Consider the following 7,202-nt stretch of genomic DNA (forward strand, 5'->3'; position numbering starts at 1 on the left):
TTACATGTTTGCGATCTCTTTTTAATGACTGGTGCTGAGAATGACCCTGTCACTCTTGAAAGATAGATAGCTTGTCCCAGTTCAATGGGCATATGTGCGTCTACAGAGTAAAATATTAAATAGGCTCATCGGCCACTCTTTATGGCCACTTGGTAGGTGTTGTTATGAGGAATGGGTGTTTGGGTACCAGTGCATGATGGCCTGATGTTTGGGGGCTGGGACTGCCAGTGGAAGAACAGGCTGTGCTCCTTGATGGGGTACTTACCCTCCTGGGTGTTGAGTTCCTTAACCTATAAAATGGGGAGGTTGAATCCAATAGCCTTTAAGGTCCCTTCAGCTCTGAATTTCTGTAACTGGCTCTTCATGGTGGCACAGGAAGCAGTGGGAGAGAGAGGGTATAGCAAACTTTGGCACAGAAAACCTGCAGTTTAGCACCAGCTACTCTACTGATTGATTAGATGGCTCAGAGCATGCTTGCAACATGTGAATGAAAACTATATGAAACTGCTTTCTAAACTACTTAAAGAAAAACGGTAGAATTACTATTACTAGTAAAGGTAATCTAGCTATTCAGAACTGAAAAAAAATCGCTGGGAACAGGGAATTTTCACTTACAAAATTGCGTGGACTTGTAAATGAAACAAACCCTGCAGAGGTCAGGAATCTTCTATCATACACTGGTGTATTCGGGTCCAGATAAGCAGAACCAATAGAATATCTAGATACAGATATATTTAGGGGGGGTGAGGAAGGGAAGGACTGGGAGTTTGGGATTAGCAGAGGCAAACTATCATATATAGGATGGCTAAACAACCAGGTCCTACTGTGTAGCACAGGGAACTATATTCAACATCCTGTGACAAACCATAATGAAAAGAATATGAAAAAGAATATATGTATAACTGAGTCACTCTGCTGTACAGAAGAAATTAACACAACATTGTAAATCAACTACACTTCAATAATTTGTTTTAAAGATATATTTAAGCGGAGATTTATTATAGGAATTGGCTCATGCCATTATGGAAGCCAAGAAGTCCCATAGTCTGCTGTCTGCCAGCTGGAGAACCAAGAAACCCAATGGTAAGATTCTGTCCAAGTCCAAAGGCCTGAGAATCAGGGGGAACTGATGGTGTAACTCCCAGCCCAAGGTCAAAGGCCCAAGAACCAGAAGCTCCAGTATCAGAGCAAAAGGTGGGCATCCTACCTCAAAAAGAGAGTGAATTTGCCCTTCCTTCACCTTTTTGTTCCATTCATGTCCCTGACGAATGGGGTGATGTCCACCCACATTGGGGAGGGTAATGCGCTTTACCTAGTCTATTGAATCACATGCTAATATCTTCCAGGAAAACCCTCACAGACACACCCAGAAATAAGGTTTTACCATCTGAGCATCCCTTAGGCCAGTCAAGTTGATACATAAAATTAACCATCACACTGGGCTCAAGAGCTTCCCCAAACTGCCTCATCCACCTGACTCCCCGTCCACGGGCCATTCAATATCTGGTGAGAACCGGAGTGTCCAGGTGCCAAACAGAGTATGAAAGGATGATATTTTCTTTTAGAAATAGTTCACTTCTCTCTTTCTGTCTTGCTTTCTGTTCAGAAAAGCATAGAGGGGACTTCCCTGGTGGTCCAGTGGTAGAGAATCCACCTTCCGATGCAGGGGACACGGGTTCGATCCCTGGTCAGGGAACTAAGATCCCACGTGCTGCAGGGCAACTAAGGTCACGTGCCTCAACTAGAAAGCCCGCGTGCCGCAACTAAGACCCAACGCAGCCAAAAATAATAAAAATAAATTAATTAATTAACTATTTTTTAAAAAAGAAAAGAAAAGAAAGAAAAGCATAGAGCAATAAACCGACTCTAAAACGGAGTTCGGGACTTTCCTGGTGGCACAGTGGTTGAGAATCTGCCTGGCAATGAGGGGGGACACGGGTTCGATCCCTGGTCTGGGAGGATCCCACATGCCTCCGAGCAGCTAAGCCGGTGCGCCACAACTACTGAGGCTGCACTCTAGAGTCCGCAAGCCACAACCACTGAGCCCATGCGCCACAACTACTGAAGCCCGCGCGCCTAGAGCCTGTGCTCTGCAACAGAAGCCACCGCAATGAGAAGCCCGCGCACTGCAACGAAGAGTAGCCCCCACTCACTGCAACTAGAGAAAGCCTGCACACAGCAACAAAGACCCAATGCAGCCAAAAATAAATACATAAAATAAATAAATTTTAAAAAATAAAAAATAAAATCAGCTCATATAATGAAAAAATAAAAGAGCTCTTTCAGAATACACCCTCCTCTAGAGTTCTGAGGAATTTCTGTCCTAATTAAGTCATTGGGTTTCACAAGGCAGCAAAAAAGCCCCACACTGGGCTTTAGTCTTCATTCAACTCAACGAACGTTGAGCTTCTGTTATGTGCCAAGCACCAGGCACTTGGAAGAACATGAACAAAACATGATCCCTGCCCTTGCGAAGCTTACAGTCCAGTGAGAGGAGACTGGTAATTAAAATAAAAAACACTGTAAGTTACATGGTATGGTAGAAGTTGATAAATGCTGTAGTGGAAGAAGGCAGAATGGGTAATGGAGATCAGGAATCTGAGGGTGGGTTGGGAGGGGCGGTACGTAATATTATATACGTTTGATCAGAGTTGGCCCTGCTGAAAAGCTGAGATTTAAAATTGAAGGAGCCGGGCTTCCCTGGTGGTGCAGTGGTTGGGAGTCCACCTGCCAATGCAGGAGACACAGGTTCGTGCTTTGGTCCGGGAGGATCCCACATGCCGCGGAGCAACTAAGCCCGTGCGGCACAACTACTGAGCCTGCGCTCTAGAGCCTGCGAGCCACAACTACTGAAGCCCACATGCCTAGAGCCCGTGCTCCGCAACAAGAGAAGCCACCGCAATGGGAAGCCCGTGCACCGCAAGGAAGAGTAGCCCGCGCTCGCTGCAACTAGAGAAAAGCCCGCGTGCAGCAACAAAGACCCAACACAGCCAAAAATAAAAACAAATAAATTTTTAAAAAATAAAGTCAGTGGGAAGTGAATGTAGACAGAGAAGAGGACCAAGGTGAGGACGAACCAGGAAGGGAGAGTGAGACACCACCAGGGAAACAGGAAGAAACTCAAGGAAGTGGGATATCATGAAAGCCAAGTGAAGAAAGTCCATCAAGGATGAGATCACTTGTGTCAAATGCTACTGCGAGGCTGGGTTGGATGAAGGCTGACAACGGATCATTAATTTAGCAACACAGTGGTCACCTGGTGACTTTTGACAGGAACATTCTATTAATAAGCTAATTTATCAAATTAACACTTTATTTTAGCAATTCTTGCCCAATTTGTCAAATTCTTTTATTAAACCCCCAGAATTATATTAATTTGTCCAACTATTAATTTTCCCTGGCAATATTCAAAACTTCCAGACTCACTTTCCATTCATTGGGTATAAGTCTGGTGGTTATTACTTATATAAGCCAAATAATTTTTAATTATAGTTCATGTGATATCAGCCCTACTACTTTTCTTTTTAATTTATTTATTTATTTTTTTTTATTTTTGGCTGTGTTGGGTCTTCGTTGCTGTGCACGGGCTTTCTCTAGTTGTGGTGAGTGGGCTTCTCATTGCGGTGGCTTCTCTTGTTGTGGAGCACAGGCTCTAGGTGCACAGGCTTCAGTAGTTGTGGCTCGCGGGTTCTAGAGCGCAGGCTAACTAGTTGTGGCGCATGGGCTTAGATGCTCCGCGGCATGTGGGATCTTCCCGGACCAGGGCTCGAACCCGTGTCCCCTGCATTGGCAGGCGGATTCTCAACCACTGCACCACCAGCGAAACCACCCCTACTACTTTTTAAAAGCCCTCTTGGAACCACACTTCGCTCTCCTCCCAACTAGCACTTGACAGAATCTGCTTCTTTTCCCTTATTCTCACAGCTGCCTGTGAAATATCCTTTTCTTCAGTTCTACATTAAACTTTTAAATTTCTTATTAAATTTATACTCTCAGTTTCTGGCTGAGACATAGCAGATGTTCAATAATATGCTTGATGAGTCGACAGAAGGAAGAGAGGGAGAAAGGGAAGGAAGGGAAAAGGAAAGTATAGAGACTGTCAGTTCTGGGAATTCCCTGGTGGTCCAGTGGTTAAGACTCTGAGCTTCCACTGCAGGGGGCGCGGGTTCGATACCTGGTCGGGGAAACTAAGATCCCAGCTGCTGTTCGGCAAAAAAGAAAAAAAAAAAAATCTTTATAGAGACTGTCAGTTCTAATTGGAAAATACATGGTACTCTCAGAAAGCAGATACTGCCGTGCCTTTATTCCTACTATTTTCATATTCTAGAAATCCTTAGAAATACATTCTGCCTAGATAAGCTCCATAAAAACAATTTAAAAGGAAGACAATAAACATATACAGAAATATGTTCAGAGTTGGAAACTGTGATAAGCAAAGTACTGAACAGTCCTCTGTTAACTAGTACTAAAACTAGTACTTTTTCCAGAGTTCAGTTAACCGTTAAAAATGAAACCACTGGGGCTTCCCTGGTGGCGCAGTGGTTAAGAATCCGCCTGCCAGTGCAGGGAACACGGGTTCGAGCCTTGGTCGGGGAAGATCCCACATGCCGCAGAGCAACTAAGCCCGTGCGCCACAACTACTGAGCCTGCGCTCTAGAGCCCGCGAGCCACAACTACTGAGCCCTCGTGCCACAACTACTGAAGGCTGCATGCCTAGAGCCGGTGCTCCGCAACAAGAGAAGCCACCACAATGAGAAGCCCGTGCACTGCAACGAAGAGTAGCCCCGCTCTACGCAACTAGAGAAAGCCCGCGCGCAGCAACGAAGACCCAACGCAGCCGAAAATAAATAGATAAATAAATTAATTAAAAAAAAAAAAATGAAACCACTTGTATTTTTTTGCAAAACAGGACTTCCATCGTAGGAAGTAAAATTTCATCTACTGTATTAATACATGTTAACACTTGTGGTCACAGTTCAGGGTGGATTCTCTCGGCCCCAGTAAACTGTTAACACTCTAGTAATGCATAAGATAAGGAATGCTGTGGAAATCACTGGCCTGGGTTTCAGCTCTGAATGTGACCTTGTAGCAGTCATTAACTTCTCTGAGCTTGTTTCCTGTCTGTTAAAAATAGGGCAGTGGAGGCTAGCGGGGCTGCTGTGAGGAGGACGCTCCGCAGACTTGGTGCTCGCCGGCTCCCTCTCCGCGCTCTGCGACCGCCGCAGCGAAGATGGCCTCAGGAGTGCAAGTTGCTGATGAAGTATGTCGCATTTTTTATGACATGAAAGTTCGGAAGTGCTCCACACCAGAAGAAATCAAGAAAAGAAAGAAAGCTGTCATTTTTTGTCTCAGTGCAGACAAAAAGTGCATCATTGTAGAAGAAGGCAAAGAGATCTTGGTTGGAGATATCGGTGTAACCATAACTGATCCTTTCAAGCATTTTGTGGTAATGCTTCCTGAAAAAGATTGTCGCTATGCTTTGTATGATGCAAGCTTCGAAACAAAGGAATCCAGGAAAGAGGAGTTGATGTTTTTTTTGTGGGCTCCAGAACTAGCACCTCTGAAAAGTAAAATGATCTATGCAAGCTCCAAGGATGCGATCAAAAAGAAATTTCAAGGCATAAAACATGAATGTCAAGCAAATGGGCCAGAAGACCTCAATCGGGCTTGTATTGCTGAAAAGCTAGGTGGATCCTTAATTGTAGCTTTTGAAGGATGTCCTGTGTAGACCATCACTCGGTGCCACAAACTGAAAGCTTCCGTGTTTAATGTTATCCTTTTGCTATGTAAGTAAAGCTGATACGTTTAGGCCAGGGACTCGCTGAGGGGAGCTGTCTTGTCATTTGCTAGGGTAAACTATTCCATGAACATGTGCAAATGGCCCTAAATAAATCTAAACTCTAAAGTTGTATTGGTGTGAAATTAAATTCTTACTGGCCAAATGCCTGTTTTGATTAGTTGACTTGTAAAGATTTTTGTTAAGCTCATGATTTTTAATAGTGCAGTTCACAAAACAGTCCAAGGCCACATGAAGAGAATTACTGCATCTTCATTAACCTCAGCAGTTACTTTGTTTCTTTTGCTTAGAGAATTGGTCATAATCTGGTTATAATTTCGGCCCAAATTCTTTTTTCTCTGTTGAGCTAAACTGAATAATGGAAAATAATTCTCCTCACAACATGTAACAGCACTAATGTACTTACTAACTATGTAAGATTCTACCAGACGTGTGGTGGAGACTGCTTAGAACCAGCACTGATCTTGCACAGCACTACTTTATGCACGTAGTTGGCACACAGGAAGCAGCTCCTGCACCTGCAGCTGCTCGCTGGTCTAGTCGGGAGGCTGTTCTGAGAGTGACCTTGCATCTTGGAAATCTGGAGAATGTGCACTGTCTTGTAACAACTAATTATAATGCAAATTAGGGCTCCAGTGTAATCCACTTTGTTGATGAAAATGGTGAGGTGGTATATTGACAGACTGGGATACCGGGATGTCTTTAATTGTGTCTCCTTCAGAACTGTGTTGCTTCTGGTACAATAAGGTTTGGAAGAACATTATGTTTACTCTGGGGCCTGGGCAAGCTTCTTAATTTCCTAGAGTAGTTTGCCGACTGTCTGAAGCGGGGAGCAGGTGTGACGGTCGACAGCCGCGGGAAGCCACGCTGAGGACACCTGGAAGTGACTGCCTTTCACATCACAGGTGTAACACTGAACAACACAGAGATGCACAAACAGTGGAATTTAGAAGTAGCAGTACTGGCTTTATGTAATAAAGGAAGCATTTAAAAAAAAAAAAAATAGGGCAGTGATATGACCTCAGGCCTATGAGAATCACATGAGGAACATGTGAAAACACCTTAGAAAATGTGAAAATAAGCAGTGTGACTTATGGTCAGATCACTCCCCAAGTTTTCTGAACCTGATCATAAAGATTCTGAGGGTCATAGAGGCAAAAGCCACCATGCCGTGCCATCACTTACTGAGGCCGACCACTTCAATCTCTGGAATCTCTTGCTACACTCCTGCCCCAGGTCTAGAATGCTGTCCCCTGCTCTTGGGAATGGCAGCCAACTGGGCCTCCCTAGATGTCATGGAGAAACACTTGTCTCCACTGGAAGAGAGAGCGAGAACCCAATTCTCAATTTTTTTTTCTTTTTACATAACCCAATGGTCATAATCAGAATGAAAAATGGTGGGTGT

The 7,202-nt window shown here is 44.2% G+C and overlaps 1 pseudogene across 1 annotated transcript; it reads left to right on the forward strand.

Moving 5' to 3' along the window:
• Positions 1-5,116: 5,116 nt before the first annotated feature.
• Positions 5,117-5,909, forward strand: LOC309612667 (destrin pseudogene; annotated as a pseudogene). Its single transcript has one exon. The product of its transcript is annotated as a destrin pseudogene (transcript).
• Positions 5,910-7,202: the final 1,293 nt, after the last annotated feature.

This window comes from Balaenoptera borealis (assembly GCF_965194805.1).
Source record: "Balaenoptera borealis genome assembly, chromosome: 16".
NCBI classification, from domain to species: Eukaryota; Metazoa; Chordata; class Mammalia; order Artiodactyla; family Balaenopteridae; genus Balaenoptera; species Balaenoptera borealis.